Genomic DNA, 16,464 nt, shown 5'->3' on the forward strand with positions numbered 1-16,464 from the left:
CAGTGATTCCACTAAAGACCACACAACCGAACTCTTCTTACCACAATATATTTTCTATCTATCGGATATAACCAATCGTGAGTATGATAACCCTTCACAGATGCTCGTAAGTACAGCTGGTGGAATTTACTATTTTGCCCCTGTAGTAAATCTCACTCCTTAAGTTCCACCGATTCCTCTAATGAACAATACAACATAGTCCAACTATGTGTGAACACCTCTCGAGCCAAGAGAAGGTGTGTGGCGCCACATCGTTCAAGTCCCAGAATCAGCCCTTAAGGGAGCCATCTATCTACTTACCCCTGCCTCGGGAAGGAGTGAATTCCATCTTGTGTAGTTGAGTTCCCAGCTCCCAAATCAGACGAATCTCCAAAATGGTAGGTTTGAATCGGCAACCTGGCTACTCGCACCCATACAAATCAAAGATCGCCCTCAATGGCAGGAGTTCCCAACTCACTCAGGATTGAGGTCATGTTATCTATGGTCATCCTAGTGAAGTGAAGTCTCTGTCATGAACGGTGTTATATAACAAGACGTTAACACTTCGTGTCAGGTCTTATACAAACTCTTTGTATAGGACGCCCCTACTCACATGTCCCCAACACTAATTTGATTCAGGATCAGACCATCTGTGACAAGTCACAAACTTGTGACCATTCCACAAAGCGGGCCGAGTCCGTAGCATTACGAGGATTAGGTTTCCCTCCTTTATCCATTTAATACAGACCATTTTGGTTATCACTCAAAACATGATCTACTTGTATGTCACCACATACATGCTTGAGTCACATATAGATAACCAGGGATTTTATGTTTATTGGTTTGTGATAAAGCAAATAAAACAATTAACTGAGCAAAATACAAAATGTGAAGTAAATATCATATATTAACAACACAGATGTTCTTATATACTGTTTACAAACTACAGGACACGAGACTTTAGGGCATCAACCCCAACACTTATATCATAACATTTATAATATAAATGATGCATGGATATGCTATGATGCATGCCTATATTATAACTCTTATATTATATGATGCATGAGCATGCTTTATGTAATTTAATCATGCATACTAATATATTATAACTCTTATAATATAAAATGGTGCATGAAATAAAATGCATAACCTATGGTGGGTTTTAAAACTATATGACATACATTGTGCCATATATAATAAACATACATCGCATGAATATTTAATAAGGTTGATGGACCGGGATAGTATATCGCAAAACCAGAAAGAAAAGGCTAATCCATTACAAAAGATTGAGTCCTCCGGTTCGAAATAGATGAATCGGGTCTTGAACCGCTCACCTTGAAGTCTTGCAGCTTGATCATATAACAAATCCCTTGATCGTCAAGCAACGATCGTCGATTGTAAATGATCACGTAGCTTTGGACTATGCGATGAGCATGATAGTCTACACGATCGAGTAGCGTGCGTCGAGTACTGTATACTATGCGATCGTGTAGTGACTGACTAAACGACGAGCATGATAGTCTACACAATTGTTTAGCATGCATGCCTTGTGTCGAGTATTAAATACCATGCGATCATTTATCCCTCGAGCACTTACGCAATCATGCAACCAACGCAACACGATCGAGTAAACACTTTACACGATTGTGTAGCATTAGCTATGCGATCGTTTAGCAGATGCTACACGGTCATGCAGACAACTTTACACGAATGCATAGCAAAATCTAAACGATCGTCTAGCTCAACCTACACGATGCGACCACAGTTTCATCTTCTTCATTGAAATGAACTGCAACCTTTGTCTGAAGGTTCTTCACGAACGACTCAAAAACTTAAATGAATACAAACTCGATTGAAAGAATTATACCAAAAAATGTAGGGGCCCTTACAAATTAACTTTTGTAAACTTAAACAGAAAGCTAAAACAGAGACAACTATCCCAAAATTATCCATCAGCAACATCCATATACATTTAACAATTAAATGCAATGCAGAACTTAAAACCGACGAAACTGTAAACGAAATTCAATACAGCAAATGGAATTTGGAAATCAGAACACAACCTGACTCTGATACCAATTGAAGGAACTCGTTTTATAGAGAACCTTTGAGTGAAAGCGGATCATCCAAATCCCATTTTGATTGAATGCATACATTTACAGTAATACAAATAGATTATGCATAAAACATAAATTACAACATGCTTTTGAACTAGAAAAAATGGTTTATAGACTATACCTTTGAAGAACTTTTCTTCAAGTAAATCCGTCGTACAGTCACAAACACTTCGAACAAGCATGAACTCCTCTCGAACAAATAGCAACCAAAACGAACGATCCAAAAGTGTAAAGAACACTACCACTTGGTGACCTTGATATTCTCGATGTTTGAACCCATGAATGGTGGGCTCTGACTATTTTGGTTAGAGACAGTTTGTGGCTTGGAAGAGGAAGACGATTGAAGGAAGCAACTCTCTATCGTATAGAAAGACACTCAATCGTTTAGAGAACTAAATCTATCGCATAGGCAAGCAAATTGTGTAGAAGATTTCAATCGTGTAATGAAAATTAAGTGGAAAAAATAAAATCATATTTTATTTATCCTAATTTGCCACAAAAACTTATTAACTTCCCACTAAGGGTGGTTAGAGAGAAAAAGGGAATTAATTATTAAATATTTAATAATATAAATAAATATGATAACCAACTTATCATATTATATTTATAACCTATAGTTTTAATATTGCATCATATACAATATATAAATCATAGTTCTTTTTCTCTATTTTATGACATTTAATATAAATCATATTTATATTAAATTTAATAACTACGAATCTTATTCATAGAAAATATATTTGAATCATATTCAAATATTTTCTCCTCCAATTAAACTATAATGTATCAAATACACTATATCAATTATATCATATATAATTAAATTCTCTCTTATTAATTTGAACATTTCAAATTAACCCAAAAATTGATTCTCAACTAAATCCTTTGAGCTACCAAGGGGACCTTATGGACTTATAGCTTGAAGCTCCAACGGTATGTGAATAATTAATTAAACTCTTTAATCAAATTATCCACCATCCGTTAACTGTCGGGCACTCTACTAAAGACTGACAATTGCACTCTTCACACTACAGATATAGTTACGTGTCCATTGGATATAACCAATCAACAGTATTATGACCCTTCAGAAATTACTCGTAAGTACAGTTGGATCAAATTACCATTTTGCTCTTGTAGTTACATCTAATTCCTTAAATACACTAATCCCTCTAATGAATAATAGATCATAGTTCCACTATGACTAAACCCCTCTCTGGCCAAGAAAGAGTGTGGCGTCATATTGTTCAAGACCCTAAATCAGCCCATAAAAGAGCAATTTATCTACTTACCCCTGCTTCAAGGAATGAGTGAATTCTATCTTGTGTAGCTGAGTTCCCAACTCCCCAATCAGACGAATCCCCAAAATAGTAGGCTTATTGAGTCAGCGATCTGGCCACTCTCACCCATACAAATCAAAAGACCGCCCTCATAGGCAGGAGTTCACAACTCACTCAGGATTAAGGTCATGTTACCTATGGTCATCCTAGTCAAATGAAAGTCTCTATTATGAACGGTGTTATATAATGAGATTAAACATTTCATGGTTTGGTCTTATACAAACTTCTTTGTATAGAATATCCCCTCTACCATGTCTAATACATGAATGATCAGGATCAGATCATTTATAGCACTTTACAACATTTTTAACACTTACATAGTGGGTCATACTCGTAGTGTCACCAGGATAAGGAACCTAGTCTTATCCATATACTACAGACTATTTAGATTATCGCTTAAACATGATCCACGTGTATATCTCCACATACATGTTTAAGTTACAATGATAATCTTGGATGTTAGTTTATTGGTTTGTGGTTAATACAACTAAAATATCATATATTTCATAGACCAAGTGAATAAAATATCAAATATTATTAATCACAAATATGTTTTTTCATAAAAGGTTTACAAACTATAGGACCCTACGAGATTTAGGGCATCAACCCTAACAAAATCAACTAGAGTTGTTGATCAAACTGGTCTTTCAACAAGAGTTGTTCATGAAACTGCTACTTCACATCCTTCTCAAGAGTTAAGAGTGCCTCAATGTAGTGATGTTCATCAGCTTGACCATTACATGGATTTAACAAAAACTCAAGAGGTCATACCTGATGGTGGCTTAGATGATCCATTGACTTTTAAGTAGGCAATGGAAGATGTGGATAAAGATCAATAGATAAAAGCCATAGACCTCGAAATGGAGTCAATGTACTTCAATTTAGTCTAGGAACTTGTAGATCAACCAGAAGGGGTAAAACCTATTGGTTTCAAATGGATCTAGAAGAGAAAACGAGACCAAGCTGGTAAGGTACATACCTACAAAGCTGGACTCGTGGTAAAAGGGTTTACCCAGAGAGAATGGGTAGACTATAAAGAAACCTTTTCTCCAATTTCCATGATCAAATCTATTAGAATACTCTTATCCATCGCAGCTTTTTATGACCATGAAATTTAACATATGGATGTCAAGACAACCTTTCTGAATGCCTATCTTGAACAAAGTATCTACATGCCTCAGCTAGAGGGGTTTATAGAACAAGGTCAAGAACAAAAAGTTTACAAGCTTAAAAGATCCATTTATGGGTTGAAACAAGTGTCTCGATCCTGGAATTAGATTTGACACTACGATCAAATCTTATGGTTTTGAACAGAATATTGACGAACCTTGTGTTTATAAGAAGATTATCAACAAAACTGTAGGTTTTTTGGTTTTATATGTTGATGATATCATGCTTATTTGGAATGAAATAGAATTCCTTGTTGATGTTAAGAGATGGTCAACCTCGAAATTCCAAATAGAAGATTTGGGAGATGCACAGTATGTTCTTGGAATCCAAATAGTTCGGAATCGCAAAAACAGAACACTAGCATTGTCTCAGGCATCTTATATAGACAAAATGTTGTCAAGATATAAAATAAAAAATTCCAAGAGAGGAATGTTACCTTTCAGACATGGAATTAATTTGTCTAAGGAACAATGTCCTAAGACACCTCAAGAGGTTGATGTTATGCAACGAATTCCTTATGCATTAGTAGTTGGAAGTTTGATGTATGTCATATTGTGTACACGCCCTGACATATGCTGTGTAGTTGAAATTGTCAATAGATATCCGTCCAATCCCAAATATGATCATTGGATTGGCGTTAAAAACATCCTCAAGTATCTTCGAAGAACGAGGGACTATATGCTCGTGTATGGTGCTAAGGATCTGATCCTTATAAGATACATTGGTTCTGATTTTCAAACCGACGTGGATTCAAGGAAAACAACTTCAGGATCAGTATTCACTCTGAATGGAGGAGCTATAATATGGAGAAGTATTAAGAAAAATTGTATTGTTTACTCTACCATGGAAGCAGAGTATGTAGCTGCGTGCTTGGCAGCCAAGAAGGCAGTATGGCTTAGAAAATTCTTGACCGATTTAGAAATGGTTCCAAATATGCACATGCCGATCACTCTCTATTGTGATAACAGTGGAGCAGTTGCAAATTCCAAAGAACCTAGAAGCCATAAGCACGAAAAGCACATTGAGAGTGAGTACCATCTATTAGGGAGATAGTACACCGAGGAGACTTGATCTTCATGCAGACCGCCTCAGAAGACAACTTTTAGTTGATCCATTTACAAAGACTCTCCCAGCTAAAGTGTTCAAGGATCACCTAGCGAGACAAGGGCTATGAGATAGATAAATCTAGAGAAAGTGGAAGAATTATTGGGTATTTGATGCCCTAGTTTATTGTATTTATTCTCTCATACTCAACATTGTATATATTTACATATATGTAAACTCACTGGAGTTTTAATCCAAGTGGGAGTTTGTTGGGTTGTATGTCCTAAAACTCATAGTTTGTAATATTAAACATATTCTATTTGAAATAACGATACTATTGAGGTTTATTCAATAAATATGTTATTGAATATGTAAATTGCATTTATAAAAGCCTAAATCCAATAAACTAATATTCATGAATATTACATGAGTACTTGAATTTTATGTAGAGACATAAAATGGATCAAGTTTGAGTAGATAGCCAAAAAGGTCTATAGTATATGAATAAGGTTGGGTACCTTATTCTAGTAATACTATTAGATGCGGTCCACTTTGCATTTAGTACAAACGATGTGATCCTGAATCGTTCATGTGTAGACATGCAAGTGGAGGCGTCTTGTGCAAAGAGTTTGTATAAGACCAGACCAAGAAATAAATCACTCTTACTTTATAATGTTGTTTACTGTTTAAGACTGACTATTTCAAACCGATGACCTAGGTAACTCAACCTTCATCCTGAGCTAACTATGAATTCCTGTTTATTTAGGATCATTCTTAGATTTGCATGGGTGAGGGTTGGCTTAACAGCAATGGCTCAATAAACCTCTCATTTCAACAGTAAGACCAGGTAGATAACTAGGGACATAGGGTGCAAGCTGGAATTCACTTCTACCTGCTTTTAGGGATAGTGGAGAGGTTGTTATCTTAAGTGCTGACTCCAGGTCTTGAACAAGAAGCCCCACCCTCTCATTCTATAACATCAGACAGTGATTGAAGCTGCGTTTCATCGTGGTCTAGCTTCTGAGGTATTTTCATTATTGTTAAAGCTATTTTTGATATGTTTATCTTTTGCTCTGTTTAATTTGTTGCTGCAAATTTGTTCTATTGGGTGTTTCTAGGGTTTAATCTTTTACAAGTTTTTCTTCATCTTCTTATGTTCATGTAACCTTGATGCTGTCTATGTCCGTCGATGCTGCTCCATTTTGTATTTCTTTTTTGGCAAGAACTCGAAGTGAGCTACTCGAATTGTTGATCAAAGAGGGGTGAAGAAAATTTTAGGCGAGACAAGCACGTCTACCTTTCAGGTAAATTTCTGTTTATTCTTTTTCCATCTTATTTTTTTGTTGAAAATTCATATTGATTTTATATTTGGCTAATAAGCCATTTGAGTTTGTTGCGAGTGGCTAAAATAAAGTGTACTTCTGTTCTATTTAAAGCCTTCATTATATGGAATGACCTGCAGAATTCAACTATGTTTTTTCTTTGTTGGTTTGATATCATGTGGTATGTACTGTTGGTGGAATGGGGGATTGGTCTTTTTTTTTTTTTTTTTTTTTTTTTTACCTTTCTCTTTTCTTGGTATGATCATTAGAAGCAATGTGCTTAAAAGAAATAATAAATAAATAAATAAAATAAAATAAAAAAAACTTTCAACTCTAAACCAAGATGGTTTGCAAAGATTAAGGGAAATGATACCTATCGCTACCTGTCAACTCTCCTTTGAAATAAAACCAAGGTGATTTACTTCGTAGAATGCTGGATGCTAACAAAATTTCTTTGACGTTTTTAAATGAAATGGATGGTTCACATCTCAAGAGAGGTTGTTTGTGATGCAAATAAAGAAAGTGAAATCTTGTTTGCAGAGATTTGATAAAAGGAGCAATTGAAATAAGTGGTTCAAATTTGGATGTACTTTAGAACAAACCAATTCTTTGGTTATAAAATTTGATGCCAAAAAAGTGATGACATGAAGGAAAAACATGGTAGGAAATAATTTTTTATGCAGTTCTCCAAGCTCTGTTTGGGAATGCTTTTAGAATAGTAAAAAACACACTTCACTATCAAGAGACACATTTTATTATCAAAGTGAGTATTACTCAACAAACATAAAGTCTGTATAGATCAACTCGAGTGAGTTGAACGGTTTTTGAATTGATTCTACGTATGTTAGATTATTCGGTGGACTCTATAGTCTTGACATTTTTAAGTTATTAATCACTCTTTGGTTTACGGTTTTGAATTTAATATGTATGAACACTAACACATAATTATACATATGAAATAGCAAGATGTTGGGAAGAAAAGAGCCAAACTTCAAAAAGATCAAGGAAGTAGCAGTAAGGTATATACTGCATATTTTGAGATATACTAAGAGATATATTGTATTTTTATTTTTCTTACATGAATTCACTTACACATTTCAGACAACGAAACAGATGAATAGTGGGAAACAAAAGATGAAAAATGAATACTATAGAAGAGGAAATACAAAGGGTAGTGAATTAGAAAGCTTGTATGAGGTATATGTTATAGGTACATTTGTTAGTTTTTAAAGTATATCTTGAATTATATAGAACTTAGAGTGATTTCACAAATATACATCAGTTTATTTTTATATTTTATTGTTCTAGGATGTACCTTTACTGCTACCTAGATATATGTGGTCTAGTGTTCAAGAGTTGAACGGTTATGGGAAATTTGAGATGATTAGAAACATTAAGGATAATTTGAGTAGGAAGCACTAGAATTAGTACTTTGTCGAGGGATTTGCACAAAAGTGGTGGCCGTTAGATTTGTCGATGGAGGTTGTTGTCAAAATTGATCATTAACTACAAGAATTATGGGCTGTAATGTCGGTTTAAAACTAACATTAAAAGACTTTAATGTCGGTTGAAAACCGACATTAAAGATAGTGTTGTTAAAGCCCTTTAATGTCAGTTTTAAACCAACATTGAAGAGGGTGTACAATGTCGGTTTAAAACCGACATTAAAGACAACCAACACTAAAGGACTTTAATAACACTATCTTTAATGTCAATTGTCAACCGACATTAAAGCCCTTTAATGTCAGTTTTAAACCGATATTAAAGTCCAGAATTATTGTCCGTGTATTTGATATAATTGTTTTCCAAACCATTTTTAATGTCGGTCACAAAGTTAAAAACGGAATGTCCCTAAAACCAAGGTAATCAACCTGTACATGCACAAAATAAATTCTTAATTGCTTTCACAAATCCATAATAATAAGTTACAAAAGAAAAATTGGAGATGATAATTTAACTCTAAACCCAAGGTAATCAATAAATTACCAAAACTCATAAGCGTTACATAGCAAAATTAAAATTTTGATTCAAATAAGAGCGAGAACTTACTATTAAACTATAAAATACAAACTAAAACTTGTAAATATCCTCCCCCCCGCGAAAAAAAAACAAAAAAACAAAAAAAAACAAAACAAAAGTGCACACACTTGTTGTCATTATGTAGTGTTTTCCAAATAGTCTTTCAAGTGCTCCTTCGTTATGTTCTCTCCACCATCCACCACAAATTTGATCCAAATCAAAAGCATGACTTCTTGCAAGCAGAGAAAAATGGGCAAATAACATATAATAAGAACTTATAAAAACATATTAAAGAATGTTACACATCAGGAAAATATGTCATCTGATCTTCAATATTGCACATCTTCACAAACTTAATATACAATTCCAACCTTTCAAAGTTTATATAACAGAAGTTGTTCATAACACAAAATATACACTAATTATTTTCCCTTAGCTAGAGTTGAGTTGAAACCAATAAACCAAAAACTACTTAAACTAAGGTTATTTTCTCTTTGCATTATATTCATAGCCCACCCCAACTAATCCCAAAGTCCTTGAAGGGTATCTCCAAATGTCTCAAACTCTTTCCACCTTTGAACACTCTTGAGGTGCTTAAGATTATACCAAATCCAAGAAAGAACAAAATTTAAACATGAAATTTATAGCAATTGAGCTTTCTTACCTTAGGACACCTTCTACACATTCATCAATAAAAGTGATAGATCTTGTCTGAAGACCATCTCCTCACATCTCAAACTTGTCTACAGAAGTGAGGGCCTTTCTTGCATTTGGATCTTGAAGCATATTCAAGCATATTCAAGGCGAAATTCTTGTAGTGAATGTGTTGGATATAGAGTTCCCAAGAAAAAGCATAAAGAGGTTCTGATACCAAATCTTTACTCCTTTGTTGCACCTGCAAAACAAGAAAACTCAATCGTTGAATAAATGAGAGAATCTTCTTTTTCAAGATCTTGAAGAAGAGAAGCTTGGTTACCTAGATATGAGTTACAAAGACAATGAAAAATTTTCGGCAGCATAACGATGCTACCACAACAAAACCAAAAATTTACCTTGAACCTATTCAAAGAAACACACTCCCAATAATATTCCACAACCACTTGTTTTCAATAGAACTATCAGAATTCTCAAAAATTGAATATTCAAGAACACATACATTAATAAGCAAATTTAGCTCACAATGTACTTCAATTCTCAAAAGTTGTCACAAAAACAACAATGATTTACAAAAACTCTCCTTGTAGGTTCATCCAGACATTCAAACATAAACAACAATGATTTACAAAAACCCATATCTTATTACTCACTTGATTTCAAATCTCAAAAGTTGTCCCATGGGCATTTGATCTTATAACTCGAGATTCATGGATTCATTCCTATCAATGAAAAGAAAAGCCAAAAAACAAAAACTCAGCAAAATTCAAAATTCCATCAATCCAAACAAATTTCACAATAAACCATGTCCTTAAAGTTAGACTCTTTCTATAAATACTTCAAGAAAAGCTAATAATGAATAAAATACCTAATAGATGCAAACATATCATAAATCTAGCATGTAGTTCTATGGAGCAATAACAAAATCTAAACATCCAACAATCAATAAATAGATTAGGATTTACACATAACTAAGTTAAGAAAATACCTCTCTCTTCTTGCATTTCTTATAAACATCAAAATGATGTTCTTGACATTTGCTCTTCTCCGAGCAATGTTCTTCAAGACCTATAGTATTTGGAAAAAGAGATTTTCTCTAATACGAATTAAATTTTGTTGCTTCTTCAAATTCATAAATTGTCCAGAAACAATAATAGAAACAATTTCATAACACTTCTATTTCTCAAAAGTTACGAAATGACTCAACAAATCCCTACACTATCCTATGCGAAGAATATCCGAAGAAACTTACAAGGAGAGTTTTGAAGTACTACTAGAATAAAAATCTTAAAGTAAACAAACACAAATACCCATCTTACCTCTGTCTTCTTTGGAAACAACAACACAATAACAAAAGTATGAGTACAATCTTAAATCATACAACATTTCAGTTTTAGATTCTGAAAGTTGCTCCCAAATGAAATATTGTGTGTGGAATAACTTATGAAAAAAAAACCTTCAAACTAGATCATTTTTCTACAAGTATCTATAAAAAAATCAATGATACAACATTATAATCTAGTTGGATGGCTCATATCAAAAGATTGTGAGCAGAGACCATGTAGAAAAATGGCCAAAAGCTAGTATGTCGAGTAAAAACTGACATCCTATATATAAAATATTGACAATGATTTGACTTACCATATTCTACATTTACATGGAGACACCAAATAACATTCTAGACATTCAAGAAAAATGTTGCATTGTTATTATTATTATTACTATAATTTTTTTTGATAAGAAAGAGAAAAGAAACAAGCTTTATTATCATGTTGATTTCATCTACATTTTATAATGTGCACCAGCTTAATGTCACCCCACAAATTCTCCTCTCTAGAAATCTGATAGAATATGCTTAGAAAAGTATTTTCAATCAGATACACATTTCTAGAAGAAATGCTAAATTAGCATTTAAAACGAAATTGAGTGATGATAGATAACTTGGCTCTGCAAGTGAGCAAAAAAGAGTAGAGGTTGGAATGGATAAGAATTTCATAGCCCACCCAAGGGGCTACACCAATGAATGTCGAAGCCATCGATCAATGTATATATACCAAGATCTCATGGAGAGAAAAAGTACCAGATAAGATGTTGAAAGAGATTCTCATAAACCATAGCTGATTGGAAAGACTAGCCATGAAAAGGCAGGATCTAAGTGAAAAAGGGAGGGAAGAAGAAAGATTGTAGGCTGTAGCCTTTAGCCAAAGAAACCACTTTTCATTTATCACATTTAATTAGCTTTGATGATATAGCTACTTCTTCTAAATTGCTAACTTGCAAAAACAAAGAGTAATCAACACACAAAAGGTGGAGAACTAACCTTCACCCAATATCGATATTTCCAAGGCAAACTGTGGTCAGCCTGCAACAAATTTTGAGTAAATAAGATCACTTTACCATAATGATATTGAAAGCCCACGAAACTAGGCAGATTAACAATGTATAACATTCAAGAAAAATGATAATTCAAGAAACACATTCAAAATCTTGACTGAATTCAAAGTGAAGAAAACATAAACACAAAGTTTGATAACATTAATTCAATACTTCGAATAACGCCACAAGAAATATCAAAACTAATTTGGAAACAAAATCATAAACTAAAAGTTACCCAATAACCTAAGCCAATTTTACCGAAGTAATTGGGATGGTATTTCATCTTTCATCCTTTTTCTTTTCTTTTTCTTTCCTTCTTCTTCTCTGCTGCTACCGTTTTTCTTTTCTTTTTTTTTTTTATGCAACAGATGAGATCCATCCACGAACGATGGTAGCATGACACGGATGGAGATCCACGATAGACATGGGTTGGCGGCAGCTGGCAAAGAACGGACCTGGTGGCACGCGCGGCGGAGATACGCGAACGACAAGGTGTGGCTGTGACGCTTCAGCGGAACGAGTAGTAGATCCGGGCGGCTGATGAGACGCGGGCAACTGAGTGCAGCAGCGTGGGTTGCACAACGAACAGACCTGCATGGAGGCCAGATNAAACATCAAAATGATGTTCTTGACATTTGCTCTTCTCCGAGCAATGTTCTTCAAGACCTATAGTATTTGGAAAAAGAGATTTTCTCTAATACGAATTAAATTTTGTTGCTTCTTCAAATTCATAAATTGTCCAGAAACAATAATAGAAACAATTTCATAACACTTCTATTTCTCAAAAGTTACGAAATGACTCAACAAATCCCTACACTATCCTATGCGAAGAATATCCGAAGAAACTTACAAGGAGAGTTTTGAAGTACTACTAGAATAAAAATCTTAAAGTAAACAAACACAAATACCCATCTTACCTCTGTCTTCTTTGGAAACAACAACACAATAACAAAAGTATGAGTACAATCTTAAATCATACAACATTTCAGTTTTAGATTCTGAAAGTTGCTCCCAAATGAAATATTGTGTGTGGAATAACTTATGAAAAAAAAACCTTCAAACTAGATCATTTTTCTACAAGTATCTATAAAAAAATCAATGATACAACATTATAATCTAGTTGGATGGCTCATATCAAAAGATTGTGAGCAGAGACCATGTAGAAAAATGGCCAAAAGCTAGTATGTCGAGTAAAAACTGACATCCTATATATAAAATATTGACAATGATTTGACTTACCATATTCTACATTTACATGGAGACACCAAATAACATTCTAGACATTCAAGAAAAATGTTGCATTGTTATTATTATTATTACTATAATTTTTTTTGATAAGAAAGAGAAAAGAAACAAGCTTTATTATCATGTTGATTTCATCTACATTTTATAATGTGCACCAGCTTAATGTCACCCCACAAATTCTCCTCTCTAGAAATCTGATAGAATATGCTTAGAAAAGTATTTTCAATCAGATACACATTTCTAGAAGAAATGCTAAATTAGCATTTAAAACGAAATTGAGTGATGATAGATAACTTGGCTCTGCAAGTGAGCAAAAAAGAGTAGAGGTTGGAATGGATAAGAATTTCATAGCCCACCCAAGGGGCTACACCAATGAATGTCGAAGCCATCGATCAATGTATATATACCAAGATCTCATGGAGAGAAAAAGTACCAGATAAGATGTTGAAAGAGATTCTCATAAACCATAGCTGATTGGAAAGACTAGCCATGAAAAGGCAGGATCTAAGTGAAAAAGGGAGGGAAGAAGAAAGATTGTAGGCTGTAGCCTTTAGCCAAAGAAACCACTTTTCATTTATCACATTTAATTAGCTTTGATGATATAGCTACTTCTTCTAAATTGCTAACTTGCAAAAACAAAGAGTAATCAACACACAAAAGGTGGAGAACTAACCTTCACCCAATATCGATATTTCCAAGGCAAACTGTGGTCAGCCTGCAACAAATTTTGAGTAAATAAGATCACTTTACCATAATGATATTGAAAGCCCACGAAACTAGGCAGATTAACAATGTATAACATTCAAGAAAAATGATAATTCAAGAAACACATTCAAAATCTTGACTGAATTCAAAGTGAAGAAAACATAAACACAAAGTTTGATAACATTAATTCAATACTTCGAATAACGCCACAAGAAATATCAAAACTAATTTGGAAACAAAATCATAAACTAAAAGTTACCCAATAACCTAAGCCAATTTTACCGAAGTAATTGGGATGGTATTTCATCTTTCATCCTTTTTCTTTTCTTTTTCTTTCCTTCTTCTTCTCTGCTGCTACCGTTTTTCTTTTCTTTTTTTATCTGCACCACGACAGACTCTTCACCCACGATCGATGGACGAATGGCAAGGGTTTGGAATGGAGAAGTGAGAAAGAAGAGGGTTTGAAGAGGGAATTGTGAGAATGAGAGAAAAAAGAAAATAGAGGGAGAGTGAAAAGGGAAATGAAAAAAATGGGGGAAAAATAAAAAGTTAGAAGATAAATTAAGTGGGTCTTTATTGTCGGTTTAAAACTGACATTAAAAGTACCCCTACAATATCGGTTATTAAAAATCCAATTTTTTTAAAAAAAAGACAAAACCGACATTATATATTCGATTTTAGTTTTTCCAACCGACACTAAAGCCAAAAATTCTTGTAGTGTTCGTTGGAGGTGGTCGTCGAAGTTGGTTTCCAGAGCATGTCACCCAATTGAGGTGGTGGTTGTTGCTGGAGTTGGTCAATTGTTGTGGCCAAAAAGTATTGAAGTGTTTGATTAAGGACAAATCTTGGAAACTAGCATTCCTATGTATTCCTGAATCTAGGAGACGAGAATTTATCAATTACCTTTAGTTGAAGTTATATCATTTGTAGGGATAATATTTTATGTGAGGGAAGACTTATTTTGTTACTGTTGCCAAGTTAATATGATGTTAATTTGTCATATTTTGTGTAAGTAAATATGTTTAATTTGTTATTTGACTAATTGGTATGTTATTGTTGATACGATTATTACATATACTTTTTGTTTGAAAGATTTTAGTTATTTTATTAGTTCTTATGTTATTTGAACATATTAAATAGGTGGTATTAATTATGGATTTAAGTCACAACTATTCGAAAGATCTTTTATTTTGAATAATTATGTGATGAATTTGTTTGAAGAAGATGAACATGAGAATGAAGATATATATATATATATATATATATTTGCTTATTAAGGGAAGAATTGCATAAAGCACAAATGTTTAGACAACCGTGTAGAGCTTCTACACTTAGAAGTCATGACTATGTGATTGAGTTGTTAAATGCCAATGATACAAGATGCTATGATTGTTTTACAATAAAAAGAGATGCATTTGTATCATTTTGTGAAGATTTAAAAAATACAACTAATCTAAAAGTTTCTAGATACTTGACTATACAAGAACAAGTTACCATATTTTTGCTTACTATATCACATAATGAAAGGAATCGACTAGTAGCAGAAAGATTCCAACATTCAAGTTATACAATCTCAGGATACTTTAATCACATTCTAAAGAAAGTTTGTCAGCTTGGAGCCAATATTATTTGTTCTTCGGAATTTGACATTGTTCCTCTAGAGATAATGTTTAGATCTAAATACTATCCCATTTTTAAGGTAATTTTCTTGATTAATTATTTTATACATTATTGCAATAAAAAATTTCCTGGAATAAATAGATTTTTTTTCTAATAGGATTGTGTTGGTGCAATAGATGGAACTCAAATTAGTGCATCCGTTCCACAAGTTGAGCAAATTCCATATCGTGGTAGAAAAACAAGCTCCGTATGGAATTTAATGTATACGCTCATTCTATATGCAGTTTATATATGTGATGTTTGGTTTGGGAAGGAACAGCAAATAACTCTCGAATATTTCTTGAATGTATTAGAAATCCTGCAAATAAATTTCCAATACCCATAGGAGGTATGTAACACTATATAGTTTTCTTTCAAATTATAGACTTTCTATTTGACTATTGTTTTATTGATTAAAAGTATTCTTGACTGAAATATGTTATTATCTTGTTGATTCTGGTTACACTAATATGCCTGAATTTTTATCACTCTATCATGGAAAAAGATATTATATGCGTGATTTTGAAGATGACAGATGTCAACTTTGCAATGTGATCGAGAGGTACTTTGGGGTATTAAAGCCTCGATTTCCTATTTTGAAGCAAATGCCACAATATCCTTTATCCACACAAAAATATATATCCATAACATGTTGTACTTATCAAATTGCATGATAGTAGTGATGGACTTTTTAATGTATAATGGAGACTCAATGATCATTGAAGAGGAAAATATGCATAATGGAAGAGATATGTCATAAACCCCTATTGAGGTAAATGTGAGTCAAAATCAATTTAGGCATATGGCTTTGGTGAGGGATCGAACTATTGA

The 16,464-nt window shown here is 33.5% G+C and overlaps 2 long non-coding RNA genes across 5 annotated transcripts; both read right to left on the bottom strand.

The window, feature by feature from the left end:
- Window positions 1–8,976: 8,976 nt before the first annotated feature.
- Window positions 8,977–12,626, bottom strand: LOC120077501. 4 transcript variants are annotated; one of them, XR_005481758.1, is made up of 4 exons: window positions 12,283–12,626; window positions 10,302–12,010; window positions 9,659–9,889; window positions 8,977–9,223 (listed from the first exon to the last, which is right to left on the bottom strand). It is a non-coding gene; the product is annotated as an uncharacterized LOC120077501 (long non-coding RNA). The 4 variants fall into 4 exon arrangements; XR_005481759.1 differs by having other exon boundaries at window positions 8,977–9,226; XR_005481760.1 differs by having other exon boundaries at window positions 12,268–12,626.
- Window positions 12,627–13,054: 428 nt separating this feature from the next.
- Window positions 13,055–14,352, bottom strand: LOC120077502. Its single transcript, XR_005481762.1, has 2 exons — window positions 14,257–14,352; window positions 13,055–13,984 (listed from the first exon to the last, which is right to left on the bottom strand). It is a non-coding gene; the product is annotated as an uncharacterized LOC120077502 (long non-coding RNA).
- Between the last annotated feature and the right edge of the window lie 2,112 nt (window positions 14,353–16,464).

The sequence above is a fragment of the Benincasa hispida genome, chromosome 5 (genome assembly GCF_009727055.1).
Source record: "Benincasa hispida cultivar B227 chromosome 5, ASM972705v1, whole genome shotgun sequence".
Taxonomy (NCBI): domain Eukaryota; kingdom Viridiplantae; phylum Streptophyta; class Magnoliopsida; order Cucurbitales; family Cucurbitaceae; genus Benincasa; species Benincasa hispida.